Below are 14,394 nucleotides of genomic sequence, written 5' to 3' on the forward strand. Positions count from 1 at the left end.
TAATTATTTATATTTTAAATAATTATCAAATTAATTATGTTATTCTTACCATTCGACCTTAGTTAGATCTCGATCTAATCTAAAAAATCATGAACTTCTTCCTACCATTTGACGAAGGATTCAAGATCATGGAAAAGTAGACAAACATCAATCATTCATGGGGTGTGGCCCTTCAACTTAAGTTTGCGTTTGAATTGTGGCGGGCGGTTGTGCGTTTGCGTTTTTCTCTTTTTTTATTTATTTATTTTTTATTGAGAAGCGGCCCATCATGTGGGATGTTGTCTGTTAGTGGGTCCACTGCATTGTGCACGGGACCCATTACCTCTTTGACAGCAAAATTTCCATTGAAATTGCACTGTTCAGTAGGTCCCGTGCATTGTTCACGGGACCCACAAATCTCTTTTTCCAACTAAACTTTCATTAAAAATAGATCTTACGGTACTATTTATATATTTAAAAATAATTTTACTACAGTATTTCTAATTTTTAATTTTTAATTTTCAGTAAAATAAATGGTATCCAATCACATACTAACTGTTAGTTTTTACCGCCAGCTTGTGAAGATAAAAAGTGACAACCATTGTTGCCCTCGGGAAAAAGACAATGGCAATGGTCCTTGATACCACATACCAATAATGCGCAAATTAACGACAAGCTGGAGAGATAGTCGTATGTTTGTGAGTTTGTCAGGAAGACGTCATCGTTATGACGTAGAGAGAAGAAAGGTTGTGGGGTTCACTCAATAAATTAGAGGGCAAGATGTTTTTGAGAATTGCTGTGAAGTGTACAGCAGTACTAGAAGATTGTTTCTCAGATGAGTGAATTGCTATGAAGATTGTTTCAATTATTTTCCTAAAAGTCTTAAATCTATTATTAAAAGTCTTTTTTTTTTAGACAAGATAGAATTTCTATTTTAATCTAATTTAAGTGTATATGTGTGTGAAATTTCTTATTAGAGACTTGAACTTTGGCCCTTACCCCTCACACCTCACAAGTATTTATATTTGTGGAGTAACCATTGTACCAAGGATGTGCGATGGTATTATTAAAAGTCTTAAATCTATTATTGTTGGTTTGTGGCCCTAGAAATTAGGATATTAACGCGATAAAAAGGATTTATGAGAGGATTGAATTCAATTAACACAATAAAAAGGATTTATGGGAAGATAAATTTTACTTATTATAGGGTACCACACAGTATAGTCGATACCGTATCGATATTGGCTGTACCAGTACGTATACCAATATTGAAACACCAAAGTTTTGTATCGGTTTAAATACCGGTCGTATCGGTCATGTACCGGCCATACTGGCCGATTTCGGGCAATACCGGCCTGTACCAAAAAAAGAGTTTTTTTTAATATTTTTTTTTAAGTTTTGTAATTTTTGAATTTTTTTAAGGGCAAAATGATAACTTATTTATATTAACTTATTAGTATTATTTATTTTCTTAATATGCAATGAATAATTAAGCTTTAATTTATATATATATATATATATATATTTTCTTTTAATTGATACTAAAGTCTAAAACCATGAATAATTTGTTCTGAATTGAGGTAATATTTTATGGTAAATTATTATTATTATTATTATTACACACACACACACACACACACACACACACATATATATATATATATATATATTTATAAAAAATAACGGTAAACCCGAAATGGTACACCGGTATTGATTAGTACCGAAATATATCGTTCTACTGGTTAAACCGGTATAGCCTTCGGTACGAGATTGACTCCCTTGGTACCATGTAGATTTAATATAGAAAAAATTACACTTTATTCTATTGAACTATACCTCAAAAAAAAAAAAAAAAAAAAAAACCACTAAATAAGAACTATATAAAAGCTCCAAATATCACCTTGTTTGATAAAAACCAAAAAGATTTTTGAATTATCTAGAAAATTTGTACAATTGAAAATAAGTAGTTTCCTTGAGTATATTTTCAACTGAAAATATTTTTGGATGGAAGATATTTTATGTTGAAACGGACATGAGTTCAAACTTCTTCTTTTTTAGCATAGCAACAGTACTGGTGCAACATGTCTTGAGGAAATCTACAGAAGCTACAGGTCGTATCCATTTTTCTATTATCTTACATTGTAAATAGCTTAAGAAGTCATGTGCGTCTCACTTTTTTTTTTTTTTTCTTTTCTTTTTTTCTCAGAAAAGACAGAAAAAGATATTGTTAGATGTGACAAATATATTTTTTTCTAGATAATTGCAATATACTTCTAATCTCGCAATTCGAACTATTTCCTCCTTAAACTCCTAAGCACTTTGTGCATAGAACAGTGTCTATTAAATTACAAGACTCTTGTTATAAGCAACTCTATAGGTTGTGGGTGTTAGTAGTCAGTTGTCCCCTACCCGTCCCCCATATTCTAAATGATTTGCCGTTCCCGATTCTCTTGCAACTCGATCCTTTGACTATGATATCTTAAGCTTCAAGGATGCTTCTCCACAAACAAGATGCATTTGGTTTCTGTTACACCACCATGAAGGAGCATGATGCCAAGTACCAAGCCTTGAGAGCTTGGTGTAGTGAGGTCTGGGTGTTTTATAGAATTCACTTGTCCCAAAAGTTTAAGTCATTGGAGAAATCAATTACTTAACATAGTATCAAAGCAGGAGATCTTGACTTCTATTTATGTCTCCTCCACTTTACCTCCCATTTAGAATCCTACATGTTAGGCCCCACTTATTAAAAGGGAGTTTGAATTCACATGTGAGGAGTAGTATTAGAAGTATGTGGTTAAATGATTAAATTTATCATATCTCAATAGCTTATACTTTTGAGAGAATTAGTGATTTAACCTCTACAAAGCATGAATATTGAGTTCAATGCTCTTAGGTCCTTAAACCCCGTTCCACCTCTCTATTTCAAGGCACACTATGCACTCCATTTTGCCCAATGAATCTTCCTCTCACCCTTCTTCTAACCCCCCAAAAAATTTTTGATCACCATTTGGTCATAAAGAATTGAGAGTGATTGAAATAACTCATGGCATATCTACGGACCGCTTGAACTATGGCTTTGATGAGAATATTCTATTGCGTATATATGTGATAGCGAATCTTCTTTCCATCCCTTAGCTTTTTCAAACGGGCTCTTTTATCTTTGAAAAATATTCAGTTTTTTGAGTGGCAAATGAGTGCGAGTAAGCCCAAGTATTTGCCCAGGCTTTTACTTCATTGGATGCCAAACTCAGCGTATATTTTCTCCCAAATGTCCCTCTACATGTTCCTACTGAAGAATGTCGATGTTTAGTCTCTATTCATCTTCTGGTCCAAAGCTTCTTCATAGTCCTACAGAAATCTCATGTATTTTCTACCTCATTCTGGTGGCAAAAGAGAATATTATCATCAATAAAGAATAGGTGTGAGATTTTTGGTCTATACCTACTAATTGTGACGCCCTAGATAGTTCACCTTCTCATTTGCTTTTTGAATTAACCTTGAAGATGCTTATTGACACAACAAGAACATACATATCCCTATCTTAGGTCTCTAGAAAGTTTGATATACCCAATTGGATCGGTATTGATTAGTAAAAAATAAGTTACATAATCACGTAATACATTCCATGATTAGAGAGATTGAGTTTGCATGATAGCTATTTTCCTCATTGCTTGCCCAATAAAACATCACCATTCTACCCTATCATATGTATTACTCATCTCAAGTTTTAAAGCCATATACTGTGTTTTGCCTGAGCTTAGCCTATTTAAGTGAATCCTAGTTTTGTAACTAAGTAGAACTCAATATGTTATTTGTCACTCCTATATAAAGGGACTTTGGCTATGTATGTGAGTATTTTAATTCATTTGCTGAAATATTTATCTTTCAATCTTGGTTTGTGCGTTCGGATGATGATGTGATAACTACAAAAGATATGTACATGGGATTGGGGTTGGGATGTAACCTAGACAATTTGTCATAATGCTATATTATCTAATGTTTCATATGTGTATCGTCAAATACAAATCTTGTTTCATCTTTTATATTATATTTTATGTTTTACCAATTACAATTTATCATTAATTTGTTCAATTTTTCTTATAAAATAAAAAAAAAGTTTAAAATGAAAAAAAAAAGTAATAATCAAACACATAATATATTTTGATTGGTGCAACATAATGTGAAATACAAAAGAAGGACAGAGGATTTGTATTATGTATCTTCTGTTTAATAGTTTGTGTATCCTACAATTGTGAGACGTCTGATGGTCATAATAGTTTGTGTCGACACAGGATTACATATATTTTGCAATAAAAAATCTGATGGTCATAATAGAAGCTATTCCAAATGGTGCTTCTTGGAATAAGTTTCGGTTTAGACTGTTTAGTGATTTTATTCTTATGTTTATGATTGTTGTTTGTCTATCATTAGGAAAAAGGAACCTGGTATATGAAAAAGCTAGATGTCCACGTCTGATGCTTCAGAGATTATCATTGACGTTAAAGATGTCAGGCCTGCCCAGCGGCTCTCCAAGTGTTGCATCTACAAGGTCCCCAACAAACTTCGCGAGGTAAATGAAGAAGCCTACACTCCAAAGCTTATTTCCTCTGAAGCACCGACGCGGCAAAATGGGTTTTTATACTTTGTTTATTTATTTATTTATTTTATTTATTTAATGAAATGCTTATTCACACATAATTTTCTAATAAAAATATTTTGTTATTATTTTTAAATCTACTATGGGTATGCAAATAAATTTTTGCAAACTACATTTTTCACCATCTCATTTTTCTTCTTAATAAAAATAAAATAATATTTTACTATCTCTCAACTTTTCAACCCGAAACCAAACATATTGAGTAAAAATTAAGATCTTTTCTATCACCCACTTTTTAATCACCCACTCTTTAATCTCCAACCAAATACATCTATAATGCGACGTGTATATTTCTCTTATAGGTCACACCCGGGTCCTGCTTCTAGCTACCATTCTGTGTGATTAAGATGTAAGTGAATAAGGTCATGTGATGTTTACAAAAAAGAGAAAGAAAGAAATCAGGTCAGGTGTACGTGTGGGAATCATATTTCTCTTGTCATGACAAAGACTAAAACCAAGTCAATACAACGTTAATCATTCATGGGGTATAGCCCTCCATCTTGACTTTTTGTTTTCACAGGCCAGCTTGTGAAGTTGAATAGTGACAACCTTAATAATTGTTGCTCTGAATGAAAAAAAGACAATGGCGATGGTGCTTGTTAGTTGTGACCAATAATGACAAGTAAATGCGACAGTTGTGTGTTTGTCAGAAAAGACGTCATGGTTTTGACGTAGAGAAAATAAGGGTTGGGGGGTTCACTCAATAAATAGGAGGGCTAGAAGGTTTCGAGAATTGCTATGAAGTATACAGAAGTGTAGAAGATTGTTTCTTCGACGAGTGAGTTTAAGCTATGAGGGAGAAGAGAGAGAATCAAAGAGTCTTTGCTTTGCTTCGATGGACATGATCTCTATCAGACTGTGCTGTTTCTTGGAGTTAAGTTTAGAAGGCTGAAGCATTTTCTTTCAAATACAATTTGCAGGTTCTTTGCTCCATCCTTTCACTTCATTTTTGTTTAAATAAAATTTGCAGGTGGCTGGTTCTTTACTCCTTCGTTTCACTTTAATTTTTTCTACAATATAAATTCGGCAAAAATTGATAATTTAGTTTATTTTTTATAATTTAGTAAGTAATTGAGTTCATATTTCAAAATTCTAATTTAGGAGACGCTATTCTCTACATACACACACCAAAAAAAAAAAAAAAGTTTTAAGAGATTTCATTTTTTTTTTTTTTTTTTTCGTTTGAGGTAGATTTGTGATTAGTTCAGTCACTTCAATTATTTACTAAATTGATTGACTTCAATTTACATGATAAATAGAATTAATGAAAAGAAAATATTAATTTTTTTTGAAAATGCACACTTTTAAACTATACATTTTTTTATACATTCTATCTAAACTATAAAAATACACATTTTACTCTCCTAAACTATACCACTTTTACACTTATTCACGTACAATATAAGAATACAAGCTTACTTGCCTAAATTATTACCCATAGAATGACTTGATATCACTCGAGAATCAGCTTCCATTTTTTATTCTTGACGAGTAACATCATCACATTGGAAGGTCTACAAGCAATCATGAATCATTTCTTACACTTGCCTGTACTTACTTTCTTCGCGAAGAAAAGAAAATACCCATTGTGAACAATGTGAAGGAAGTAAAACATTCCCCCCAACCTGAAAACTGGAAAAATCATTGAACATCTACATAGTGCAACAAAGTTGGACTCGGCAGGATTGAAATTCCAAGTGTGTAAGGAAGATCAAGCAGAGAGATTTTTACTTGACATTCAAGTCAAGAATCCGAATCCCTCAGAAATTTTCCCAAGATTCAATTGCTCATGGCTCTTGCCTTGCTTACCATGCTTAAAATGCTTTTGGTGCTTGGACCATCTGCAAACTAGATTGGTAGTTCCACACTTTGGAATAAAGCACGGAACAGAAGACCTTTTCCGAAACCTCATGGCCCTCGAGCAGTGTCATTATCCACTTCAAGCTTACATTTGCAATTATATCATGCTATTGGATTTTCTTATAAACACTAGAGAAGATGCGGAGTTGCTTGTTGAAAAAAAGATCATTGCTCACTCGTTAGGCAGCTACAAAGCAGTTGCCCTAATGGTTAACAAAGTTGGCCAAGAAATCGTGGAAAACAATTCCTGTTATTATGATGTCGCTAAAGATCTTAATGACCACTATGGGAACTGGTGGAATAAAGATATTGCATCCCTGAGAACAGTATATTTCCGTGATGTTTGGAGAGGCACTGCAACTTTTGTTGGATTTGTAGTCTTATTTGTAACTGTTGGGAATTTCCTTAGGCCTTTTGTCTTTCACAAATAAGTTTCCTTAGGCCTTTTTCACAAATCAGTTGGAAATCTGGCTTTCCCTGTAGTTGTATTTTAATTTTATCATTAAGTTTAGTTTGTGATATTGTTTCCTTCCTGACAAGTTTTTCTCTGGACTCAACATTTTGGATGTTTCAAACTTAGTTTCAGCACCCATCCATAGTCTGCATTTGGGCTAATAAAGTGTTAATCTATAAAAGAGTTATATCCTCCAACAATACCATGGACACACCCTCTGTTCCCTAATAAAGAATTTCATCCCCTATTTCACTTCAGTGCCATACTGTGCAACATTATTTGCAAACTTCCATGCTCCTGCACATTAAAAAGATTGTCACTTCATGTAAGGTTTGGGCGTAAACAAAGCCCAAGAAATTAATAGACCCAACGGGTATGGAATTTCATGCCCAAAATTTCTCCTCTGATTAGTTATTAGAGGGTTTTAGACCCAATATTTGACTCCATGCAAGCGGACTAAAAGAGCCGTTAAATGACCAGTCTTGATATATGATCCGTACTAAGCATGGGTAGATAACTCTCACCAAAATCGGGTTAAAGTAGGGTCACCACAATGTGTTTTGAGGCCCAACGGACAGCATTAAGAGGGGCATTTTTTATTTTTTATTTAAATATAAATAAAATAATATTTATTTAAATTTTATATATATATATATTTTTTATTTAAATATAGTTTTCTTACTTTTTGTAATACAAAATTATTAATTAAGTCTTCGTATTTAAATTATGCTAATATTTCCATTTCAATTGATGTTATTGCTAATTAACTTTATTTATTTTATAACATAGTCAAATTAAATAGAATTTTATTAAATTTAAATTTTAAAAACTTATTTTTATAGACGCAATTGTAAATGTACTGTTAGTAACATTTTTTTTTGATATACAAAGAGTCAATTTTTTTTAATGTACCTCGAGTCTTTGCCTTCTAGCTCATTCGTCCCTTTGGCTCATATAGAGATAAGGGTAAGGAGGTTGTCTAATCAACCTTGTATCACCTTTTGATCCTTCAACAAAGTTTGAGCAAACAAAAGGTAGAGTACCAAATTTGGCCAAGATCCCCAGATCTATCAAGATTTCTTAAATATATTGAAATATTTTCAGATCTAATCAAGATTTAGCTAGAATCTTGAGAAAGAAAATAGAGAAACTTTCATATTGGCAAAGAATCACGATGTCTAAGGGTGGAGATTGGTCAAATATGTTGGATTTGAGTTTTCTTGTAATGACCCATCCTCGACCTGGAAGTTGTCAAATTTCGAAGTAGGCCACCCCACATTAAGCAGATTAGGCTCTAACAAATTTGTCAATATGGCAAGTATCGGTTGAGTTTGGATAGCCCTATCTTTTACCAAGCTGTAAATTTTAATAACCCCCAGAAAGAAATATGTCAACTACTGTGACTAAAATGAGACTTATAGCCAAGTGACATGTAACCTCTTTTTTTTTTTTTCTTTTTTTTTTTTTTTTTTAGTCTTTTGAGAAGAAAAGTAACATGTCACTTGATAGTATAATTTGTTCACTTTTATTAAAAGAATCATAGCTCAAATCCCTTTCTTCATTGTTTTTACTATTGTATTATTAAAACTAAATATATAAAGTTAATAAACCTTGTCCTCAATAAATTTTGCATTAACTTGAGTACCTAATTACATTTTTTTTTTTAATAAATAGATGCATGTAGTGGAGGAAGGGAAGATTGGGTTGAGAATTAACCTAATTACTTCAATAATATTTTCTCAAAAAAAAAAAAAAAAACTTCAATAATATTAATTTGGTGCACCTATGCACTATGGTGCATAGTCATTCACAAAAGAACCCATCACATGGCAGGCATGTGCAACAACATAATGCATCTTTCACGTGTGCATTATGCACCTTTTATTAATGCGACAAGTCTTTCTTCTATTGGACGGACTCAGGTCCTCTTTCTACCATTCTATGTGAACAAATTAATATGTAGGTAAACCAGGTCATTTGTTAATAAAAAAAAAAAAAAAAAATGAGGTCATGTGTGAGGGAATCATGTTTCACTTCTTATCACATAGAGGTCTAAAAGCAAGTCAAGCTACGAAGCAAGTCAATCCCACCCACCAACTACAAGATTTTGACGTGTGGCACTGCATCATTCTTGTCTTCATAAAAAAAAGAAAGAGACAATGGTAATGGAAAGTAGGTGAGATAATTGAGACTGGTCCTATTTCTGGCTGCCATTCTTTGAGAATAGGATGTAAGTAAATCAAGTCATGTGATGTTTACCAAAAAATATCAGGTCATGTGTGAGTGGATCCTGTTTTCTTTGTGATGTTTACCAAAAAAATCAGTTCATATGTGAGTCGATCCTATTTTCTTCAGGTCACTACACAAAGGCTAAAAGCCAGTCTAGACAACATTAATCATTCATGGGGCGTGCGCCTTCATATTTGACTGTTGTCACTGGCCACCTTATGAAGTTGAAACTTGAAAGTGACAACATTATTCAAATATTTTATTTTTGCTAACTAAAATAAGGGGGTCTCCGTCTGGATTCACTAATGTCCCTGTGCCCCGTGATGGGAATTATTAATACCACGGGTATCACTTAAGTATTAATGGGGCATGTTACTACTCTAATCCCATAACTCATGCAAGCGTGTGCGATGCAGCAACTAGAGCTTCCTACCATTGAATCACACCACCTAGGTAGTCAGTGATTAATCATTCTTTTCTTCAGCAAAACAAAAATAGACAATGGCTATGGTCCCTATTATTAATGAACAAATTAATGGCATCTAGGTGAGATAGTTGTATGTTTGTCGGAAAGATGTCATTGTTGTGAAGTTTGTTGTGCTTATTCTGTTTGTTGTTGTTGTTATTGCTTTTGTTCAAATAAAATTTGCAGGTTTTTTTCTCCATTCTTCAACAAGATAAAGTTCGCCAAAACTTGATAATTTAGAATTTAAACTGACTTAATATTTGTATTTTGCATCATGTACTTTGGGGTTTTAATTAAAAACACATACCTAATATACCTTGATTTTTTTATAAAAAACTAATTTCCTTTTAAATAGTATTAGGAGACGTATGATTTTTTTTCATTGGAAAGCGTGTTTAGGGTATAAGATAGTTCAATAAATATATTATTGTTTGTTTGCTGCACTACAAATTTAAGATTGAAAAGGATAGTTTATTAGAGCATTCGCAGTTGGCACGGTCATGCCATATTTTGCCAAGATTTATCATTTCAGCACAAAAAAATATCAACAACTGGTCTGCTAAAGCTAAAAAAAATTTGCAATTTTGTTACAGTACCATTGCAAATTTGCAATGATACTGTAGCAACATTCTAAATCCCAAAATTATTATTTTATTCTACCTACAAAAATCTGCCTCCTCTCTCCACTGGCTCATTCTCTCTCGCTCTCTTCAGAATATATTAATTTATTATGTAGATATATTATTTTATTGTGTAGATATTTTATTTTAATGTGTAATATGGTAAAATAAAAGTTGAGATGCTGAGTATATTATAAAATGGTATTGTATAACGGATAAATTAGCTTTTTTTAGATGGTAAAATAGAATAAGATGGAATTATCAGATGGAAATGCTCTTAGAAGGCTACATTTTATTGTATAGCCCATAAATTTAATACACATACAATATTCTATAGTATAGAAAGGAAAAAAAAAAAAAAAAACCGGTTAAAGAATTATAATTCAAGGAGATTTATAGCACAAACTACCTAGTAGACTTCGGGGTCCATCTTGGTGCAATAGATAGGAGGGTGTCAGATGCAATGAATGAAGATCTGCTTAGGAATTTCAGAGAAGAAGAGGTATGGCGAGCCCTTAAGCAAATGCATCCAACAAAGTTTCCAGGACCGGACAGTATGTCACCTATATTTTATCAAAGATATTGGGATGTTGTTGGTCCTCAGGTTGTTGATTATGTCCTCCAGATTCTTCGAACAAGTATTATGCCAAATGGGCTTAATAGTACGTATATTTGTCTGATCCTCAAAGTTAAATGCCCCAAAAGATAACGGAATTTCAGCCAATTAGCTTGTGTAACGTTATATATAAAATTGTATCCAAAGTGCTTGCTAACAAGTTGAAAGGAGTCCTTCTAGAAGTTATCAGTGATGCCCAAAATGCATTTGTACTAGGGAGACAGATCACAGACAATATCCTTGTGGCGTTTGAAATAATGCACCATATAAATCAGAGGAGGAAAGGAAAAAAGGGGCTGATGGCAATTAAGCTAGACATGAGCAAGGCGTACGACTAAGTAGAATGGGCATATTTGGAGACGATGATGTGTAAATTGGGTTTCCAAGAAAGGTGGATCTCCTTGATGATGATGTGTGTTACCACGGTTTCATACTCAATGTTAATAAATGGGGAATTAAAAGGCAGAATTGTTCCAACATGAGGGCTTAAGCAAAGGGACCCGATTTCTCCGTATCTCTTCCTCTTGTGTGCTGAGGGCCTTTTGACCATGCTAGAAGGGATGAGAATGGGGGAAATCTTCAAGGTATATTAGTGTGTAGGCAAGCACCATTGGTTTCTCGTCTGCTATTTGCGGATGATTGTATAGCTTTTTGCAATGCTTTTACGGAGGAAGGACTCAGAGTCACAAAAATCCTTAAGGATTATGAAAGAGAGTCAGGGCAGAAGCTAAATAGAGAGAAGAATTCTCTCTTTTTCAGTAAAAACACAAGTGTGGAGGTTAAAGAAGAAGTGAAAGACATGTATGGGGCCTAGATCATCCACCAGCATGTGAAATACTTGGGGCTGCTCCCTTTAGTGGGGAAGGGGAAGAAGAAAGCTTTCCACCGTATCCTGGATCAGGTTGGTTGAAAAATTGCAAGTTGGAAAGGAAAGTTGTTGACCACGACTGGCCATGAAATCCTTATAAAGGCAGCTGCCTAAGCTACCCCAATGTATACAATGAATTGTTTCAAGCTCCTGGATTCCTTGTGCAATGAACTGAACTCTATGATGAGAAACTTTTGGTGGGGACAGCATGATAAGGAAAGGAAGTTAGCATGGATAGCATGGGAGAAGATGTGTATACCAAAAGCTGATGGGGGGATGGGTTCTAAGGATCTTAAGGCCTTTAATTTAGCGATGCTTACAAAATAGGGGTGTTAGATCACCCAAAACTCAGAATCTCTTGCTCACAGAGTGCTTAAAGCTAAGTACTTCTTGCAGACCAATTTCATGGAGGCTCAGTTAGGTAAAAAAACATCGTATATATGGAGGAGCTTGGTGGCAGCAAGAGAGGTCCTCGGTCGAGGCTTGAGATGGAATATAGGGAATGGGCAAAGCGCAAGAATACGGATAGATAGGTGGATTCCAACCCCAAACTCCTTCAAAGTGGTAAGTCCTCAGCCCCAAAATTTTGAAAGTGAATTAGTGGAAAATTTACTAGATCGGGAAATAGGAGGTTGGGATATAAATTTGGTGAAAAATAGTTTCTTACCTTATGAAATGGAGGCTATTTTGAGCATCCCAATCAGCCATAGTCTTCTGAATGATGCTTTGGTATGGGCTTGGACACAGAGGGGTAATTTTACAGTGAGAAGTGCCTACCATGTAGCTTACAATTGGCTAGTGGAAAGTAGAGGGAGAATTGGAGGGGGTGAAGAGTTAAACTCGAGGAAGAGAAGGGAATTCTAGAAGGCTATTTGAGGGTTAAACTGCCGAAGTAAAGTCAGAAACTTTATGTGGAGGGCTTGTAAGAACATCATTCCTACAAATTTCTGCCTTAGTCTCCCAAAAGTTATCATGGTGGATGAGTGCGTGCTGTGTGGGAAGGTAGAATCATCAGGACATGCTCTTTGGGATTGTTGGTTGGCTGGGGCTATTTGGAAGGAATCCAAGCTTTCATTGCCCAAGTTTAGTAATCCTCATCGCGATTTCATTGATGTGGTGTGGAAGTTTTGGGAGGACTGGATTGGGAGTGTCTAGCTACTACAGCTTAGTGCATTTGGAAAAACAGAAATGCTGCAAAATTTGAAGGAAAATGCAAGCAAGCCAAGACTATTGTGCTTGAAGCTAAAGCTTTTGTTGATGAGTTCAGCACGTAGAATGTTGTCCCAAGACAGATAGCTCCCCTGAGAATAAGGAGATGGACTCCTCCATGTAAAGGGTGGTATAAAGTAAATGTAGACGGGGCAGTATTCAAGGAGTCGGGTAGCTGTGGAAGTGGGATTGTAATCAGAAACGAAAGGAGTCAAATCATGGGTGCGATGAGCAAGAAGTTGGAACTACCTTTAGGGGCATTGGAAGTAGAAGCAAAAGCCTTTTGAGGAAGGTATGCTACTAGCAGTGGACCTCGGGCTAAAGAGTATTGTGTTGGAAAGAGATGCACAAATGGTGACAAATGCCTTGTCAGGCAATAGCGCCCCCCCCCCCCCCCCCCCCCTTTCTCCACCCTCCCCAAAAAGAAGAAGCTCTATTCAGATGATAATAGAAGGATTTAAGCGCTGGGGGCATAATGTCCATGCGTGGAGGGTCAGCCATGTTCGTAGGATAGGCAATATAGCAGCTCACCTTATGGCTAGAAATGCCAAGCTTATGATCGATTGTGTAATTTGGGTTGAGGATACTCCTCTTCTTATTGAATGTCAAGTGCTTAGAGATGTAACTGTTTCAAACCAATGTCCAAGTTAATGCATATTGTGAAATTTGAACATAAAAAATATATATATATATATATATATATAGAATATCTGCACCGAAAAAAAAAAAAAAAAAAAAAGGAAAAAGTGTGTTTCATGTGCGCATGTGTCTTTTATGAATGCGACAAGTATTTCACTTATACCAATGTGTGTAAAAAGGCTGCAAGTAAATGAGCGTAAATCAGGTCAAGTGATGTTACCCAAAAACGAATCAGGTCCTGTGTGAGTGGATCCCTTGTCTCTTCTTATCACATAAAAACTAAAAGTAAGTTATCTTTTAAGTATGATCCTTCATAATCAGCCAAAAAGCATGGCCCTTCATATTTGACCATTTTGGCCAACCAGCTTATAAGCTGAAACCTGAAATAGACACCATATACAGGGGCGGCCCAAACAAACTTTGAGTCAAGACGATATATTTAAATTGATTTTTTTTTGTTATTATTTAAATAATTTTTAATTAATTTTTACTATCATAATTTTTTTTATAACAAAAATTCATTTTTTTTTATTTTGTAATATGCTTTTTTTTTTTGGTTGAAGAAATGTTGAAGTTATAAAAAATTTTACTACAAAAAAAACTTACAAACAATGTAGCAATAAATGTTATTAGTAACACTTGAAGAAAATAATAAATAAGTATTTGAATGAATGATACTAAAGATATTATAAATTTTAACAACATGAGACTTATAAAAATAAATCATCAATCACAAAAAGTAATTTAAAAATATATTTAATAGGTTGTTGACGTCCATAAATCATATTAATTTGTAA

At 34.2% G+C, this 14,394-nt stretch overlaps 1 protein-coding gene across 3 annotated transcripts in view; it reads left to right on the top strand.

Annotated features, from left to right (window-relative positions):
• Nucleotides 1-14,394, top strand: part of LOC115987493 (UPF0481 protein At3g47200-like) — a 64,089-nt gene that overhangs the window by 34,990 nt on the left and 14,705 nt on the right. Inside the window, exons 1-2 of one of the 3 annotated variants that reach the window (XR_004091104.1) lie at nt 5,391-5,556; nt 6,149-6,990. The exons of 1 other annotated variant lie outside the window; for it this stretch is intronic. The gene's annotated coding sequence lies outside the window, so the exon portion shown is untranslated. Of the gene's footprint in view, nt 1-5,390; nt 5,557-6,148; nt 6,991-14,394 lie in introns of those variants that run through there. One more of the 3 variants, XM_031111060.1, reaches the window with a different exon arrangement.

Source organism: Quercus lobata, chromosome 4 (genome assembly GCF_001633185.2).
Source record: "Quercus lobata isolate SW786 chromosome 4, ValleyOak3.0 Primary Assembly, whole genome shotgun sequence".
Classification (NCBI taxonomy): Eukaryota; Viridiplantae; Streptophyta; class Magnoliopsida; order Fagales; family Fagaceae; genus Quercus; species Quercus lobata.